Source organism: Mustela erminea, chromosome 6 (assembly GCF_009829155.1).
Source record: "Mustela erminea isolate mMusErm1 chromosome 6, mMusErm1.Pri, whole genome shotgun sequence".
NCBI classification, from domain to species: Eukaryota; Metazoa; Chordata; class Mammalia; order Carnivora; family Mustelidae; genus Mustela; species Mustela erminea.
This window is the reverse complement of record NC_045619.1, coordinates 66,727,775-66,747,136: the sequence shown is the minus strand read 5'-3', so window position 1 is coordinate 66,747,136 and position 19,362 is coordinate 66,727,775. Positions and strand designations below refer to the sequence as shown.

At 40.7% G+C, this 19,362-nt stretch overlaps 1 protein-coding gene across 5 annotated transcripts in view; it reads left to right on the top strand.

Annotated features, from left to right (window-relative positions):
- The first annotated feature begins 2,781 nt into the window (after positions 1 to 2,781).
- The window catches only part of PPFIBP1 (PPFIA binding protein 1), a 176,647-nt gene continuing 160,066 nt past the window's right edge, over positions 2,782 to 19,362 (top strand). For all 5 annotated transcript variants that reach the window (XM_032347574.1, XM_032347572.1, XM_032347571.1 and 2 more), the window contains exon 1: positions 2,782 to 3,015. The gene's annotated coding sequence lies outside the window, so the exon portion shown is untranslated. The remainder of the gene's footprint in view (positions 3,016 to 19,362) is intronic.

The window sequence follows — 19,362 nt, the reverse complement described above, 5'->3', positions numbered from 1 at the left end:
CTGAAGCCTAAATGTAGAAAAGAGAAGCTCTAACTCTTGTTAAGGGGGAGCAGAAAAGAGTGCAGGGAGGAGGCTGAAATCTTACCCACTGGTTCCTTCTCACCCACTCTGAAACCCCTGGTTTGAACATTACTGTTCCAGCCCCCGCCTGTTTTCAGCTTTCCTCTTGACTTTTTTTGCTTTCTGGACTCTGATGGCAGCTGTTATCACTCCAGCTGCAGAGGGGATGGGAGGCAACTTCCTGTTATTCTATCCTGCCATCCCTGTGGGGGTGGGACATTCCCTCCCCCATCTGCTGTCGGTTGTAGAATGTGAGCCTAGATGCAGCCTTCTTGTGACTGGGGCTGGAAGAAGACTGGTAGTCACTGGGCCACTGATCGAAGGCATCTGGGGGGCAAAAGAGGCAACAGGCACTACTGATAAGTGCGTCTCTGACTGAGGGAAGGGAAGGATGAGTGGCTAAGAGGCAGGTTAGTGGGTTGGGCAGAAAAAAAGTTAAGGGTTGTTGCATGAATGATGGGAGAGGAGGAAAAGGGAAGGATTCTGGTGAATATATGAGAGAGAGAGAGAGAGTTATAGTGTCTGGCTGTGAGATTATTTGGGTTCTGGGTACATTAAAGAATGGAGGGGGGTCAGGGTGATATGATGATCCATTTTTCTGTAGTCCTGTATTTTTAGTGAGTATTTTCTTTGAATTGGGTGTAAATAATACAAAGAGGCTTAAGCATGGAGCTTGCTTAATCCTGTGGGAAGATAAGGAAATATATAAAACTGGACATATTTAACCATGTTTATACCTTTGGACAATCTCAATAACCCTTACAATTACTTTCCATGTATTATCAGCCCCATTTTATAAAGGAGGTGATCAAGGTTTCCGATGCAAAGTTTTAGTGACTCACCCAGTTAGGCACCAAGTAAGTGCCAGAACTGGGCAATGGACCCCAAGCTCTTTTACTGTCCACTACAGCACACACAGAGGACTAGGACAGAGTTAGGCTTTGAGAGAAGGGCAAGACTTCACACACAGAAGAGCAGGGATTCCAGGTGGGCCAGAAGGTGAGAATCAAGGGATCTGTGATAGACCAGTTTGGGTTTCGCTGGAGTGATGTAGGAGATGAGGTGGTAAAGATAAATACAAAGGATGCTAGGGAGAGTTTTAACCCACTGAGCCACCCAGGTACCCCTTGTTAGGGAGAGTTTTAAGTGGCTAGCTAAGAACTGCAGAAAAAGGAAGCCTGATTTAGAGGGGAAGATGTTGATGGCAAAACCGAAGTGTTTTAGAAAACTCCTTTGGTGGTGATGCATAGAAAGACCTAGAAGTGGGGGAAAAATGGAGTCGGAAATATGTTAGGAGGTTGGAATAGCATAGGTCTGACAAACAGCATAGTGGTGGTAATAGAATGTAGATTTGAGAGAACAGACGCCTGGGCGTGTGGATTTTTTTCAGCATTATGGTGTTTGAATGAGGTCCACTGTGAGCAATTGCCACTGTGAAGAGAAAAAAATGGTTGGTGAGGGGGGCCAATGGATTTTGGTTTCAGCCCCAGTTCTGGAGGCTCTGGAGTAACTTACATTATCTGGCTGAACCTTTGATTCTTTATGTTAAAGTGGGGCTGATAACATTTTACAGGATGGTTGTGAGGATCAAGTTTGATCAATGTTTGACTCTGTGCATCTCTCTACAGTTTTTGGCAGACTGGTGAAATGTGGGGGATGTTGTCATCAATGAAAAAAACCAACAATACAAACCAACAGAAAGCCAATACTTAATTCACTACATTTCCAGAAGGTAATGGGTAATATGTTATCTAATATAAATAGAACCACGGTTCACCATTCAGTTCTGCCTTGGATCAGATGTTAGGCAAATTCAAAGAACTGTCTCCTGAGAATCATTCTGTTCTGTTAGCCAAGGGGATTATACAGCATGATATCCGTCAAGAGTAAATGTTAGTTAATTCTTAATTGATAGCTCAGCCATTGCAATTGGCTCCATTCAACAGTAATTATTCTCATGTGGCTCGTTCAAGTCAATTGTGAGATTCCACCCCCCCCCCTCCGCCCCTTCAGAAGTGTACGAAAGAAAGCAACAGCCTTAAGGTACTGAAAAAGGTAAACAGTGATTTTCCTTACTTCGGAGATTCAATTTTATTTGCCCGAAAGCTCGGGTGGTGTGATTCTCACCACTAAAAGCAAAAGCAGCACATGGCTGATAACGCCACCAGTTAACAATTCAGAGCTGGGTCGCGGTTGCTACGATTCTCTTCCAAACCTTTCCGGAGCTTTTGAAGTTCTCAATTCCCCATCTAAGGGAACACCCAGCAGCCCCAAGATAAAAGGGCAGGGGAGAGAGCGGGCGGCTTCCTTTATCTGCAGGACTTAAAGCTAGCCATTTTCTGCTCCACGCGCCGCGGGACTCGGACTTGCCCGTGACACCGAAGCAATTCTTTTTCCTCAGAAAGGGGGCTGGGGTGGGTTAGTTTCGTTTCCGCTCCGGGTGGTTGTCAATGCGCCGAGATTAGTCCAAAACGCGACCCGCAAGGCTCTTCCCCAGACCATCACCTCCTTTTCTTAAAGATAGCAGGAAAGGCAGCCGCTCCCCCCTCAACCACCACCCACTCCCAGTCCCGGTCTCGCTCCGCGAGGAATGTATAAAATTAGTTGCCTCCTCTGACTGACGGCCCCCCGGCCCAATCGGCGGGCGCCCGGGCGCGGCCGGCCCCACCCCCTTGCGAACGCTCTTTGGCTAATTCCCGCGGGGAGGGAGGAGAGAAGGCGAGTGGGAGGGGGGAGGGGAGGTACCTGGAACTGGGAGTGATGTCAGCTCCCAGCTCGGTGCCTGCCCGGATTCCTGACATGGTGTAGGGCCGGCGGGGTGGGGAAGGCGGGAGCGGGACGGGAAAGGGTTCGGGCTGAGAGCCTGCGGCGGGGCCGCCGCGCCGGGGCTTTGAACTCCGACGGAAGGTGAACCAGAACTTTTGGAAGTCGTGCCGGCGGCTCTCCACCCCCCAGGTAAGGGCGTTTGGCTCGTCTCAGAGACCGGAGGGAAGGGGCACCGTTGTGTGGTTGCAGCTGGGTGTTGCAGCTGCTCCTCCTCTTCCCCGGCTCGATTTCCTTTCCAACTCACTCCTGTTTCCCCGGGGGAACGGGAACTTTTTGGGGGGAAAGGGCTTAACTCCTGGGGCTCCCAGCTAGCACATAAGTGAAAAGTACCTCCACGGTGGACGTGTAAGGTATTGTCTGTGTCCTTAGACCCCCACACCGTGGTCTCCCAGTAATACTTGAGAACCCCGATTAGAGAACGTGTGTGTGTGTGTGTGTGTGTGTGTGTGTGTGTGTGTGTGTGTTGGGGGGCGGTATTTAAAGATGTCACAAGTTTATAAAATTTCGACTCAAAAATTATGCCCCTTGAGAGAGAAGGAAAGGTTTGTATTTTTTTAGTTTCCCTGTGGCCTGTTACACGGTGATTTAAATGAAAGAGTATCATTGTTATTCTTAATATTCGTATATATCAATGTAAAAATGTCCCTTATATGGTCTAGTCAGGATGTGAGACATTCACTTGGGGTGTTTTAATTATGAGCTGTGGGAAAATTCGTCTCTTGGGGGCACACTTCTAAAACTCCCAACTCTTTTTCACTGACATTTTAACAGAATTTCTTTCATAGTCAACTGTGATCTGGTGGGGTTAGGAAAGCTGCTGAGAATCTCCAGATCTGCTCCCTGTGGCTGCCTGAGAAAAGGTTGAGGGCTTGTAGTTGCGTTTTCAAGGATCATTTTTGGAAAAGAGTTTTCACAGGGAAATGAGGTGGAAGGCGGGGCATACAAACTCTTAATTACAGGAGCGTGGCTCTTTCAACATGTGGGACCCAAAACAAATCCTTCCTTTCAATAAGAAGTGCAGAGAGCAGTAGAAGAACAACTTGATTTAGTGTCCAAGTTTAGAAGTTAGGAAAGGCAGTTGGCTGTTGGGAGGAAAAGATATTTTGAGAAGTGGAAGTATAGAATTCTGATTTTTGTTTATTTCCTGTTTGAAACCTTTTTCCTGTTGGGAGATCTTGTGTACCCAGGTCGCTAATCCATTGTGATTGACTTTCTGGTGAACAGAATTAACTCCATAAACTGATTCAGAACCCTCACTTATCAGTGCTTGAGGCTCTTTCTTTTGGAGAAGGAGAAGAAAAAACAAAAACAAAAACAAAACAAACACCACGTATGGGCTGAGACTTGGGAGTCAAGTTTCCATTTTCATTCATCACTGTTCCTCAGCAGTGAGGATCCTTCTGTTGCCAGGTCAGGTGTGAACTTTATAGTGATGCAAAAGCTGCATCCCAGGTGCCTTGAATGAAAGAGAATTTCCAGGAGGTGAGGAAAGAAAGAAAAAGCACATTACGTCTTATAAACCCATGGAGAGAAATAGGGAACACAGGACTTAATAGACCAGGTTCTCCATGTTTCTAGCTGATGACAGTCAGATTTCAGAGCTAGAAAGAAGTGTTTTGTTTTGCTGTTGTTTATAAAACACCTGGGTCTGTATTATTCTTGGTTCTTGAAAAAATTTAGTACAGGGTGGATAAGGAGCAGTCTTTTTGCAAAGGGAAGGTGTGTTTTCCTGGAAAAGTTAAGGCCATTTTAATTTTGGTTTGTGTTTTGGGGCTAAGAAATAGCAATTGCTTAGGGACGCCTGGGTGCCTCAGTTGGTTAAGCGGCTGCCTTGGGCTCAGGTCATGATCCCAGTGTCCTGGGATCAAGTCCCACATCAGGCTCCTTGCTGAGCAAGGAGCCTGCTTCTCCCTCTGCCTCTGCTTACCACTCTGCCTGCCTGTGCTCTCTCTGACAAATAAATAAATAAAATCTTTAAAAAAATAAATTTAAAAAAATAGCAATTGCTTAATGGCTGTGAAATGGGTCTCTTCTATTTGTTCCATGGGAAGTACATAAAACACACTGTATTTTCCAGTGTCCTTTTTCACTGGGAAAGAGGAGGTAATATAGAATTCCTGGGGGTTAATGTGAGCTCACTGGAGCCTTGGTTAATACAGAGTTCAAAGTGCAGTTTGTAATCACCAGTCAAGTAAAGAGCGTCTTCATGATGTTGCGTTGATGTGCCAAATTCTAGTTTACGCTTTCTTTCAGGGAAACTAGTCCTGGCTTAGAGACTTGAATATGCTAATGCTTTAAATTTCATTCGCAGTTTGAGTAATAACACTTACTTTATGTACTTAATTTTAACATTTATTTCCCTTTCTCTGTGTTTATAAGACGGATATGGTAGAGTAAAACAAAGGACAGAATTTGAAAGATAAACTGAGTCATTGAGAAGGGTAAGATCAGGTTTTGGTTAAATTCTCTTTAACCAGCAACTATCATACTTCCAATAGCTACTTTTTAAAAAAATAGGATAATCTGGCCTTTGTGGGCAGGTAGATGTTGACTTGAAATGAAGGGCACAATGTAGTTGCAGATCAATAGTGCCTAATTTCAAGGGCATCATAGACATTTTTTGGAAACAAGTTCAGTGAGAGAGAGCTTAACTGCTTATGTAGTCATTTTGTTCCTCACTGTACCAGCATGAGATAAATGAGACCAAGGTCACTTTTCCCCTCTTACCAACTAGCTGACTCCTTGTAAAAAACATGCCTTTCATATTCAGGAAATATTTGTATTTTTATAGTTAATTAGATTATCTTGGTAGTTTGTTATATTAAAATTAGCCTGTTGAGTTTTTCATCTTCCATTCAAAAAGGTTTCCAGGGTGCCTGGGTGGCTCAGTTGGTTTCGATTCACATCATGATCTCGGGATCCTGGGTTCGAGCCCCACACTGGGCTCCCCACTCGGTGGGGAGTGTCATTGGGATTCTCTCTCTCCCTCTCCCTCTGACCCATGCTCGCTCGCTCTTCAAACAAGATTCTCAAATTCCGAATAGCACACGGTTCAAACTGTTAACTGAAAGAAGACCTCATTCATCTGATTCTGTCTTTTCAAAGATATTATTACATTTCTGACCTGATCTGAATTACCTTTTCAAAACAAGGAGTGAAAGAATGACTATTTATACTGGGTTTGTGTGTCTTGATTCTTTATTAAAGAAATTCTGCTTCAGAGTGGAAAGATAGGCAAGAGATATTGCATAATGATGGCCTGTTTATTCCCAGAGATTTCCCTAGAAAGCCATATTAGTTCTGAAATTAAGTAAAAAAAGTCACAATTGAGCAGCCAATCGTGAAATATTTCGGTGAGCTGGGATTATTATTATTTTTTTTTAGCTGTGGTTGAACAGATGGGTGTAAGTATGAGATGCAAAGCTGTCGAGATTAGTGACACTGGGTGTTGTTTGGGGATAAATGGAACAAAGTGTCTTCTGGCCACCAGTTTCCTTTAACTAAAGGTTGATAATTTCACAGTTAAATCGGTCATCAAACTGTCCAAAAGTGGACACTGTCCTAAAACTGCTCTGGGCTTGTGCAGTTGATTCAGCTCTAGTTTATTATGCCATTTTTTCCCTCAAACTGTTCACCAAGCATGTCAGAACCTTTTTCCTAGTCAAAAAGGCTGAGAGCTTTTGTCACATATGTTACAACCACAAAGACTGATGCTTTATTCATTGGAGGTAATGGCTTAAAAGAAACCAAACTGAACCAACCCACCCTACAAAAAATACAAAGACTCTTCTATTTCTTTTATGCTGTTTATTTTAAATCTTGTCATTATTGATGCCAGTTTGGTGTAAGTGGACGACAATGTTTCAAAAGGCCAAGTGGTGAGGATTACTTTTGCTTTAATATTTTTTTCCATTTTGAAGGATCTAAAATGCCAAACAACTGGAGAAAGTAAAAATAAGGCTAGAACTAGATATTCTAGCTTGTTGGTGTAACTGCTGTTGTTGCCTAAGTCATGTTTCTGCAACCATTAAATGGACTCCCCCAGGAGTTTGAAGTTTGCACACTTGTTAGCCACCTTTGTTGGGGAGAGGAGGGTCTGGGTGAAATGTGTACCTGTCTATATCATTGAAGAGCTTGTATTTCTGAAATGTGGCTTTGGACTCTGAGTGTGGTCCTGGTGGATGTGGTGTCATAGTTTGTGACTGGACTTGGGTTTTGTGTCTCCCCAGAACTTGCTGTGACTCACATTTTGACTGGCCCACATGCAAATTCTTGTTTTTGTTGGCAAGTATAATGAGTTAAGAATAGAAGGATCATTTGGTGGCTTTTGTACAGGGGTGTGCCTAAAAATGTCCAAGACTGAAGGAATTGTACAAACTTGAATTTTAGTCAACATCAATCATTCTGGCAAAGCTCATGGCTCAACTGTGGATCCTGGAGGAAGAAGATCAAGTACTGTAAAGTTTGGGGCTGGCTGTAGATTTCATGGACACCCCCATGAATGGACACCCCCAAGTGGCCAAATTTTTTAAAAAAGAGACAGCACAAGCAGGCAGAATGGCAGGCAGAGGGGAGAGTGTAGGCTCCCTGCTGAGCAAGGAGCCCGACATGGGACTTGATTCCAGGACCCCGGGATCATGCCCTGAGCCGAAGGCAGCTGCTTAACCGATTGAGCCACCCAGGCATCCCAGTGGCCAAATTCTTTAGGCAGGCAAGGAGGTTCTTGGGAAGAAGGAGGAGGCTCAATGGGAAGGGTGTTCATTCTTTCATGCTATACACGTAGTGCTCTACCATATTGCTAAAGACGCCTACGTTATCTTATATCTCTATATGTAGGATCTAGCTCGCAGGATCCAGTCCTTTTTTGCTGGCTCTTTGTCACCTTTCTCTCTATAATACTTGTACAGATGTCATCTCACCACCACAGAGTTTTATGAGGTTTTTGCGAGGACAGTTTATGGAGTTGACTTTATTTGGGAGAAAGTAAAAATAAGGCTAGAACTAGATGGCCTACTTTCTTAATATTCTAGCTTGTTGGTGTAACTGCTGTTGTTGCCTAAGTCATGTTTCTGCAACCATTATCTGTGTCTAAAGATGCTGCTGCTTATGACAACACATAGTAGAGGGTTTTACTTTGTCTGAATCAGAATTTGGACACGCTCTACTACTCTTTATGAATGATAGAAGAGTCCAGTGAGCCTGTAGGGTCTCTTCTGTATTAACTGGGAAGTGAGTGAGTGGGAGGAAGGGAAACGTTGGAGGACTCTGAGGGAACACTAAACCCATTGAACCTGTGAGATGGCCAGAATGATTTGTGTGAAGTCACCTGGTTCTCTCTGTTTTTATTCTGGGTCACCTGCTATGGATTCTTTTACACCCCCATTGGTTTTTAACTTTGTGCAACCAAAAGCTTCTAAATGGGGAATTAAACAGTACCTGGGTGGCTCAGTGGGTTAAAGCCTCTGCCTTCAGCTCAGGTCATGATCTCAGGGTCCTGGGATCGAGCCCTGCATCAGGCTCTCTGCTCAGTGGCTCTCTGCCTGCCTCTCTGCCTACTTGTGATCTCTGTCTGTCAAATAAATAAATAAAATCTTTAAAAATAAATAGATAGGGAATTAAGATTCTTTTAATGCTTTTTTTCTCCCCAGAGTACCTTGATTCTCTAGGGTGACTTGTGTTCTATGTCACCTTATGGGGCAGACCCAGCTAGATGCCACCAGAATCTATCCCACTGATGTCATCCCTACAGCTAACCCCATTTTGTTTAATTTACCACTGTGGCCAGTTTGGCAGCAGGGGAAAGAAACAACAAAAACTTAATTTTTCCAGAATTCCTTGTAGGGTGTCTAAGTGCTGTAGTCTTGGCAAATGGAATGGAAGTAGGTGGGTTGGACCCCCTCCCCACTTTCAAAAGGTCTTATAAGAGGATGGCCTCTCCGAGCTGACCTTTTGGCCTTTGTACTTTTTTCCTCCTTGGAACATGAAGGCGGTTTTCTTTTTTCTTTTCTTTTCCTTTTTTAAGATTGAAGAGGCAAAGGGAGAGAGAGAAGCAGACTCCCCACTGAGCAGGGAGCCTGCTGGATCCCAGGACCCTGAGATTATGACCTGAGCTGAAGGCTGACGCTTAACCGACTGAGCCACCCAGGCGCCCCTGAAGGCTGTTTTCTAAGTGGAGAAGCCATCTTGTGACCAAACACAAGAAGCTTAAGGGTTAAGTAGGCTGAGAAGCTGATGGCATTTTGAAACTGCTATACCAGACTTTGTCCATTTCTTGACTTTCTGGGAGAAAAAGAAAATCTCTGTTTGGTTAGACCACAGAAGTTGGGTCTGTTACTTGTAGCCAAATGTAATCCTGAGTCTAAATTTTAAAAAGTCATAGTTCATCTTTTCTCTAAGAGTTGAAAAGCAGCATTCTGTATAACAAGAGGGGTCAGTCTAAAGCCACACATACCCTCAGCTTGAATCCTGGCTTTGTTATTTATTATAATGTAGTATTGGCAAATGATTTAACTTCTCTGGGTCTCAGTTTTCCCGTCTTTAAAACGGTGGTGCTGATATTTGTCTCATAGAATTTTTAGAAATAATTTCAAAATAGTTAGAAATTATTAATAAAAATAATAATGGCACTTTAGGCACAGAGACTTAAAACAAATGGTGCAGCTACTTCTGAGGGAGAGTGTAATGGGGAGCCTGTTGAGGATGAGGCAAGTAATTCAACTTCTAGTAGGTTCTCAGTAAACACAGATCGAAGGACTAAATGGTATATTAGCTTTATAGCTGTAACCACTCGCCTGCGTGTAATTGCCATTTGGCCAGTGCCCATGTCTTCTCCTCAGCTCTACCCACCTACACCAGAATACTTGGAGCTCTTCTGTCTTCCAGCTTTGTTTGAAAGAGGATGTCCTTATGAAAAATTTATTAGCTATAGCCTGGGGATGAAGGGTGTGGACTCCAGAGTCAGATAAGTGTAGATTAGAATCCCTTGTCCCTATTGGCTTTGTGCTTTTGTCTTCTGTGAAATGGGAATACTTGGTTGGTTATGAGGACTAAATATGATAATACATTGTTTAAGGAATTCTTGGCCTTGGAATGAGGTCCTCTTGCAGATGTAAGAACAAAACAGCCTTTACCCTGGAGAATATTCCCATCTGGGAGATGGGGGCAGAAAGGAAATGGCCCATAATAAAAAACAGATTTAGACTACTGTTTAGCAGTTAAAATGGTTGGAAAAAAATGTTGACTTAGAGTATGTCTATTATGTATTAAGCAAAATAGCCAAGCAGTTCTGTAGTTTGTATTTGTTAATACATGAAAAATTATTAAATGGGTGACTCATGAGAGCCAAGCGTGGCAGGGAAGATGAAAGGGGCTTTAATTTTTTAAGAATGTTTATTTTATAACATTCATGCATTAGTCCTGAAATATAAAAAGCATTAAAGTTCAAAAAATCAGTTTGTTGGGTCTTTGGGAGGTAGGTGTGGGAAGATCAGATGAAGTAGATCAGTCACTCAAATAAAGGGTTGAGTTAGGTGGGATCCCTAAAGTAGGTGGGATTTGAATGAGTCTTGAAGGAGTAGGAGATTTTGAGGAGGCAACGATGGTGGGGGGCGACAGAGAGAGATGAGCATGCTGGGCTTTGCTGTGAAATGTAGAGTGCAGTGAAATTAATTTTAGAGAAAGAGAAGGTACAGATATCCATATTAAGAGATGTAATGTAGTCAGTTCTTAGAGGGTTAAGAGAGTGACAAGATTATGCTTTAAATGAGATTTTTTTTTAAAGGTAGGGAGAATTTAAGCCTCTGCCTTCGGCTCCGGTCATGATCTCAGGGTCCTGGGATCAAGCCCTGCATCAGGCTCTCTGCTCAGCAGGGAGCTTGCTTCCTTCTCTCTGCCTGCCTCTCTGCCTACCTATGATCTCTCTCTCTGTCAAAAAAATAAAAATTAAAAAAAAAATTTAAAAAAAAGGTGGGGAGAATTATGAAAATTACATTATAAAGATGACTTTAGAAATAGTATGTTGGATATTATTGGAATATAAGTGGTGAGGAGTGGGGAGAGGGGCAAAACATTAATCGAGAGAAAGGCATCAGGGTGCATGGATGGCTCAGTCAGTTAAGCATCTGACTATTGGTTTTTGGCTCAGTCATGATCTCAGGATCCTAAGATTGAGCCCCATGTTGGGCTGCATGCTCAGTGCAGAGTCTGCTTGGGATTCACTCCCTGTCCTTCTGCCCCTCCCACCACTCGCGTGTGTGCACGGGCTCTCTCTTTCTCTTTCTTGCTCTCATAAAATAAATAAAATCTTAAGAAAAATGGCACGCAAGTGAAAGTTGAGTTTTAATGGGAAGTAAATTTCTGGAGTTGGAGTTGGAGTTGGAGATTTCCATCATGACCCATAATAACTTACCTTTTTCTTCTCGTTATATAAATGGGTAAAGTAATAGTACTTGTCTTACTAGGTATTTAGATTTAGAATGACAGTAACAGTAATAGCAATAGCTAATGCTTACACATACTTGGTATGTACCAAGCACTGCTCTAAGCACCTTCCATATTTTAACTTGGATTTAATACCTACATCAGCCCAAAGAAAAGGTATTGTTGTTATTCCTATACTACAGAAGAATCTGAGCCACAGAGAGGCTAGACAAATTTCCCTAGATTAGGCATGTTGGACACAGTATTTTTTAATGTAAATTCAATTAATTAACATAAAATGTATTATTAGTTTCAGAGGTAGAAGTCAGTGATTCATCATCAGTCTTATACCCAGTGATCATTACATCACACGACCTCCTTAATGTCCATCACCCCGATTACCCTATCCCTCTACCCACCTCCCTCCAGCACTCAGTTTATTTCCTATGATTAAGTCTCTTGTGGTTTGTCTCCCACTCTGATTTTGTCATGTTTTATTTTTTCCTCTCTTCCCCTATGCTTCCCTGTTTTGTTTCCCAGATTTCTTGTGAGTGAGATCATATAATTGTCTTTCTCAGATTTATTTCCCTTAACATAATTCCCTCTAGTTCTATCCGCATTGTTGTAAGTGGCAAGGTTTCATTCTCTTTGATGGCTGAGTAGTATTCCATTGTGTGTATGTGTGGTGGGCGGTGTATGTACACCATGTCTTCTTTATCCATTCATCTGTTGATGGACATCTGGGCTCTTTCCATAGTTTGGCTACTGTGGACATTGCTGCTATAAACATAAGGGTTCAGGTGCCCCTTTGGATCACTGCATTTGTATCTTTGGGGTAAATACCCAGTAATGCAGTTGTAGGGTTATAGGGTAGCTCTGTTTTCAACTTTTTGAGGAACCTCCATACTGTTCTGCAGAGTGGCTGCCCCAGCTAGCATTCCCACCAGCAGTGTAAGAGGGTTCCCCTTTCGCTTCATCTTCACCAACACCTGTCATTTCTTGTTAATTTTAGTCATTCTGACTGGTGTGAGGTGGTAGCTCATTGTAGCTTTGATTTGTATTTCTGTGATGCCACGTGATGTTGAGCATTTTTTCATATGTCTGTTGGCCGTCTGGATATCTTTAGAGAAATGTCTGTGCATATCTGCTGCCCATTTCTTGACTGGTTTTTTTGTTCTTTGGGTGTTGAGTTTGATAAGTTCTTTGTAGATTTTAGATACTAGCCCTTTATCTGATATGTCATTTGTGAATATCTTCTCCCATTTTGTCAGTTGTCTTTTGTCTCCTGGTTTTTTTTTTTTTTTTTTTTTTGCTGTGCAAAGCTTTCTAACTTGATGAAGTCCCAGTAGTTCATTTTTGCCTGTGAAGATATGTCTAGCAAGAAATAGCTGTGGCCAAGGTCACAGAGGTTGCTGCCTCTGTTCTCCTCTAGGATTTTGATGGATTCCTGCCTCACATTGAGGTGTTTCATCTATTTTGTCTATTTTTATGTAGCTTGTAAGGAAATGGTCCAGTTTCATTCTTCTGCATGTCCAATTTTTGCAGTACCATTTCTTGAGGAGACTGTCTTTTTTCCATTGGGTATTCTTTCCTGCTTTGTCAAAGATTAGACAACCATAGAGTTGAGAGTCCATTTCTGGGTTCTCAGTTTGGTACCATCGATCTGTGTGTCTGTTTTTGTGTCAGTACCATACTGTTTTGCTGATGACAGCTTTGTAATAGAGCTTGAAGTCCAGAATTGTGATGCCTCCAGATTCGGTTTTCTTTTTCAGAATTACTTGGGTATTCAGGGTCTTTTCTGGTTCCATACAAATTTTAGCTTTGTTTGTTTCAGCTTTGTGAAAAATGTTGATGGTGTTTTGATAGGGATTACATGGGATCTATAGATTGCTTTGCGTAGCATAGACATTTTAACAATATTTGTTCTTCCAGTCCATGAACATGGAATGTTTTTCCATTTCTTTGTGTCTTCCTCACTTTCTTTCGTAAGTGTTCCATAGTTTTCAGAGTGCAGTTCCTTTTACTTCTTTGGTTAGGTTTATTTCTAGGTATCTTGGTTTTTGGTGAATCGTAAATGGGATCGACTCTTTAATTTCTCTTTCTTTTGTCTCATTGTTACTGTATAGAAATGCAACTGATTTATGTGCATTGATTTTATATCCTGCCATGTTGCTGAATTCCTGCACGAGTGCTAGCAATTTTGGCTTGGAGTCTTTTGGGTTTTCTACATAGTGTATCATGTCATCTGCAAAGAATGGAGTTTGACTTTCTTGCTGATTGAGATGCCTTTTATTTCTTTTTGTTGTCTGATTGCTGAGGCTAGGACTACTATGTTGAAGAGTAGTGGTGAGAATGGACATCCCTGCCGTGTTCCTGACCTTAGGGGAAAAGCTCTCAGTGTTTTCTCATTGAGGATGATATTTGCTGTAGGTTTTTCATAGATGGCTTTTATGTTATTGAAGTATGTATCCTCTATCCCTACACTGCAGAATTTTTCTCAAAAGAGGATGTTGTATTTTGTCAAATGCTTTTTCTGTATCTGTGGAGAGGATCATATGGTTCTTGTCCTTTCTTTTATAAATGTGATGTATGACATTGATTTGTGGATGTTGAACCACCCTTGCAGCCCAGGAATAAATACCACTTGGTTGTGGTGAAAATCCTTTTAATGTGCTATTGGATCCTATTAGCTATATGTTGATGGTTATTTTTGCATCTGTGTTCATCAGGGATATTGGTCTGTCATTCTTATTGGTGGGGTCTTTGTCTGGTTTTGGGACCAAGGTAATGCTAGCCTCCTAGAATGAATTTGGAAGTTTTTCTTCCATTCGTATTTTTTGAAACAGCTTCAGAAGAGAAGGTATTAATTCTTCTTTAACTGTTTGGTAGATTCTGCTGGGAAGCCATCTGGGCCTGGACTCTTGTTTGTTGGGAGATTTTTGATTACTGCTCCACTTTCTTTGCTGATTATGGGTCTGTTCAGGTTTTCTATCTTCCTGTTTCAGGTTTGGTCATTTATATGTCTCTAGGAATGCATCCGTTTCTTCTAGGTTGCCTAGTTTGTTAGCATATTTTTGCTCATAATATGTACTTGTAATTGTATTTCTTCAATGTTGGTTATGATCTCTCTTCTTTCACTCATGACTTTATTTCGATCCTTACTCTTTTCTTTTTGTTAAGTCCGGGAAAGGGTTAATAAGATTGATTAATCTTATTAACCTTATTAATCTTATTAACTTATTAATCTTATTAACCAATTAATCAATCTTATTCTTGTTACTTAATAATTAATTATCTTATTCTTTCAAAGAACCAGCTCCTGTTCTACCTTTTTTTTGGTTTCTAGCCCATTGATTTCTGCTCTGATTTTTATTATTTCTCTTCTCCTGCTGGATTTAGGGTTTATTTACTGTTCTTTCTCCAGCTTCTTTAGGTATAAGGTTAACTTGTGTATTTGAGACCTTTCTTGTTTCTTTCTTTTTTTAAAAAATTTTTTCAGTGTTCCAAAATTCATTGTTTCTGTACCACACTTAGTGCTCCATGAAATATGTGCCCTCCTTAATACCCATCACCAGGCTCACCCAATCCCCCACTCCCCTCCCCTCCAAAACCCTCAGTTTGTTTCTCAGAGTCCACAGTCTCTCATGGTTTGTCTCCCCCTCTGATTTAGCCACAATTCCCTTCTCCTCTCCATCTCCCAATGACCTCCATGTTATTTCTTATGCACAAGTAAGTGAAACCATATAATAATTGATTCTCTCTCCTGGACTTATTTCACTCAACATAATCTCCTCCATCCTGTCCATGTTGGTACAAAAGTCATCCTTTCTGATGGAGGCATAATACTCCATTGTATATATGGATCATATCTTCTTAATCCACTCACCTGTTGAAGGGCATCTTGGTTCTTTCCACAGTTTGGCAACTGTGGCCATTGCTGCTATGAACATTGGGGGTACAGATGGCCCTTCTTTTCACTACATCTCTATCTTTGGCGTAAATACCCCATAGTGCAATTGCAGGATCATGGGGTGGCTCTAGTTTTAATTTCTTAAGGAATCGCCACACTGTTTCTGAAAATGGCTGTACCAACTTGCATTCCCACCAACAGTATAAGAGGGTTCCCCTTTCTCCACATCTCTCCAACACACATTGTTTACTGTCTTGTTAATGTTGGCCATTTTAACTGGTGTCAGGTGGTATCTCAGTGTGGTTTTGATTTGTATCTCCCTGTTGGCTAGTGATGATGAACATTTTTTCATTTGTATGTCTTCTTTGGAGAAGTGTCTGTTCATGTCTTCTGCCCATTTTTTGACATGATTATCTGTTTTGTGTGTGTTGAGTTTGAGAAGTTCTTTATATATCTTGGATATCAGCCCTTTGTCTGTATTGTCATTTGTGAATATCTTCTCCCATTCCGTGGGTTGATTCTTTGTTTTGTTGACTTTTTCCTTTTCTATGCAGAAACTTGATCTTGATGAAGTTCCAAAAGTTCATTTTCGCTTTTGTTTTCTTTGCCTTTGGCGACAGCTCTTGAAAGAAGTTGCTGTGGCCGATGTTGAAGAGGTTACTGCCTATGTTCTCCTCTAGGATTTTGATAGATTCCTGCATCACGTAGACGTCTTTTATCCATTTCAAGTTTATCTTTGTGCATGGTGTAAGGGAATAGTTAAGTTTCATTCTTCTATACATAGCTTTCCAATTTTCCCAGCACCATTTATTGAAGAGACTCTCTTTTTTCCACTGTATATTTTTTCCCGCTTTGTCGAAGATTATTTGACCATAGAGTTTAGGGTCCTTATCTGGGCTCTCCACTCTGTTCCACTGGAGACCCTTCTTGTTTCTTGAGAAAGGTTTGTGTTGCTTTATGTTTCCCTCTTAGGACTATCTTTGCTTCATCCCAAATGTTTTGAACATTTGTATTTTCATTTTCATTTATTTCCATGAATTAAAAAAAATTCTTCTTTAATTTCCAGGTTTACCCATTCATTCTTTAGTGGGATGCTCTTTAGTCTCCAGGCATTTGAGTTCTTTCCAAATTTCCTCTTGTGATTGAGTTCCAGTTTCCAAGCATTATGGTCTAAAAATATGCAGGAAATGATCCCAGTCTTTTGGTAATGGTTGAGACATGATTTGTGACCCAGAATGTGATCTGTTCTGAGGAATGTCCCATTCGCACTGAAGAAGAATGTGTATTCTGTTGCTTTAGGGTGGAATGCTCTGAATATATCTGTGAAGTCCATCTGGTTCAGGGTATCATTCACAGCCCTCTTTTCCTTGTTGATTTTCTGCTTAGATGGTCTGCCCATTGCAGTGAATAGGGTGTGGAAACATATTAGGAATGTGTTTCTTTGATTTTGTCATCAATTATTTATATAATTGGCTGCTTCCAGGTTAAGGGCATAAATATTTACAGTTGTTAGATCTTGTTGGATAGACCCTTTAAGTATGTTATAGTGTTCATACTCATCTCTTATTACAGTCTTTGGTTTATAATCTAATTTGTCTGATATAAGGATTGCAATCCCAGTTTTTTGTTTTTTGTTTTTGTTTGTTTGTTTTTATGTTGATTAGCATGATAAATTGTTTTCCATCCCTTCACTTACAGTCTGGAGGTGACTTTGGGTCTAAAATGAGTCTCTTGCAGACAACATATCAGTGGGTCTTGCTTTTTTTTATCCAGTCTAATTCCTTGTATCTTTTGATTGGGCTATTTAGCCCATTTACATTTGGAGTAACTATTGAAAGATGTGAATTTCATGCCATTGTATTACACATAAAGTCACTGTTTCTGTATAATCTCTCTGTTCCTTTCTGGTCTATGTTACTTTTGGGTTCTCTCTTCGCTTAAAGGATCCCTTTCATTATTTCTTGCAGGGCTGGTTTAGCGATCACAAATTCTTTGTTTCTCTTTGTCTTGGAAGCTTTTTATCACTCCACTTATTTTGAAAGACATCCTAGCTAGATAAAGTGTTCTTTGTTACATACTTTTCTCCTTTGGCACCCTGAATATATCATGCTAGTGCTTTCTGGCCTGCCAAGTCTCTGTGGACAGGTCTGCTGCCAATCTAATGTTTCTGCCCTTGTAAATTATGGACCTCTTGTCCTGAGCTGCTTTCAGGATTTTCTCTTTGTTTCTGAGATTTGCAAGCATCACTACTATATGTTGGGGTATTGACTTGTTTTTATTGATTTTGAGGGGGATTCTATTTGCCTCCTGGACTTAAATGCCTATTTCCTTCCCCAGATTTAGGGAAGTTCTCTGCTATAGTTTGCTTGAATATACCTTCTGCCTCTCTCTCTCTTTCATCTTCTTCTGGGATCCCAATTATTCAGATACTATTTCGCTTTATGGTATCATTTATCTTTTGAATTCTCTCTTCATGATCTGCTAGTTGTTTATCTTTCTTTTTCTTAGCTTATTTATTCTTCATCATTTTGTCTTATAACTCTCTCTTCAGAAGAGAGATAGAGACTATATCCTAGCAGTTACAGCCTCCATTTTTTATTGCATCTCATTAATAGCCTTTCAAATTTTGACTTGATTAGATTTTAGTTCTTTTATTTCTCCAGAAAGGGATTCTTTAGTGTCTTCTGTGTTTTTCAAGCCCACCTAGTAGCTTTATAATCATTATTCTGGGCTCTAGTTCTGACATCTCACTTATGTCCATACAGATTAGATCCCTGGCAGTCAGTATGGCCTCTTGTTCTCTTTTTTGATGTGAGTTTTCTGTCTTGTCATTCTTGCAGAAAGTGATCACTTCTATATGCAGAGTTGCAACTGTTCCTTCTTAGATATCCTGTTGAGTTCACAGGTGTTCAGAATGATTTGATATTTATCTAGCTGAATTCCTGGAACCTGACATAACTAAGGTCTTGTGCTCCTCTGCCATCTTGGACTATCCTCTGTTGGAGTGTATTTAAATGCAGGTACATACAGTCTCGAGGGTCAGTATCTTCAACTACTTTGTATTACTGCCTCTGGCTTACTTCTGTACTTGGCATGTTAAAAGCCATTAAAATCTGTTAGTTGATTTTATCCACATGAAGATGTTAAGAATTTGAAATTTAGGCACGCCTGTGTGGCTTAGTCACTAAGCATCTGCCTTTGGCTCAGGTCGTGATCCCAGGATCCTGGGATTGAGCCCCACATCAGGCTCCTTGCTCAGTGGGAAGCCTGCTTCTCCCTCTCCTTCTGCCTGCCACTCTGCTTGTCCTTTCCCTCTCTCTCCCACTCTGTCAAATAAAATCTTTTTTAAGAAAAAATTGAAATTTAGATTTGGAGTTTACGCAAAATCCTATATTGATGGATCGTTTCCATGGAGCTGTTATATATAATGAGTAAGAATAGATGAACTCACTAAAGGAGAAGGTGTAGAATAAAAAGAGAAGCAAGTATGGTGCCTTCAGGGAACTCTTTTTTTAAAATAGTATATATATTTATTAGCATTTTTATAGTCAAATATTTTTAAAAGACTAGAAAATATGGGGCAAGGGTAATGACAGAATGTGGCATGCTGAAGTTTGTTTGAATCTAATGTTGATCAATTATTTCTAGGCCATGAAAGTTTTTAATATCAAGAAGAGATGTCCTCTGTAATGGAAAAGTAATGAGTAGAGCTCATCTTTCATTTGATTTACCTTTGGAAATCTTAGAGAAATGCCCATAATCTGCAGAAACACAACAAACCATAAAATACTTCAGAAACTAAAAAAATTTAGTTAAAAAATTAAATTTAACTAAAAAATTTAGTTATTTACCCTTTGTTATGCTGTGTACAATATACCAAATATTGCCAATTTTATTTTTAAATTTTTTATTGGAAGATAGTTGACTTGAAATGTTATATTATTCTCAGGTGCACACCTTAGCAATTTGACAATTCTGTACTTTCTGCAGTGCTCCCTGCAATAGCTGTACTTACCATCTGTCACTAAACACTGTTGTTACAATATTGTTGACCACATTCCCTCTGCTGTGCTTACAATCTCTGTGACTTTTTTATTTACCACTGGAAGTTTGTATCTCCTAATTGCCTCTACCTATTTTGAAGAAGA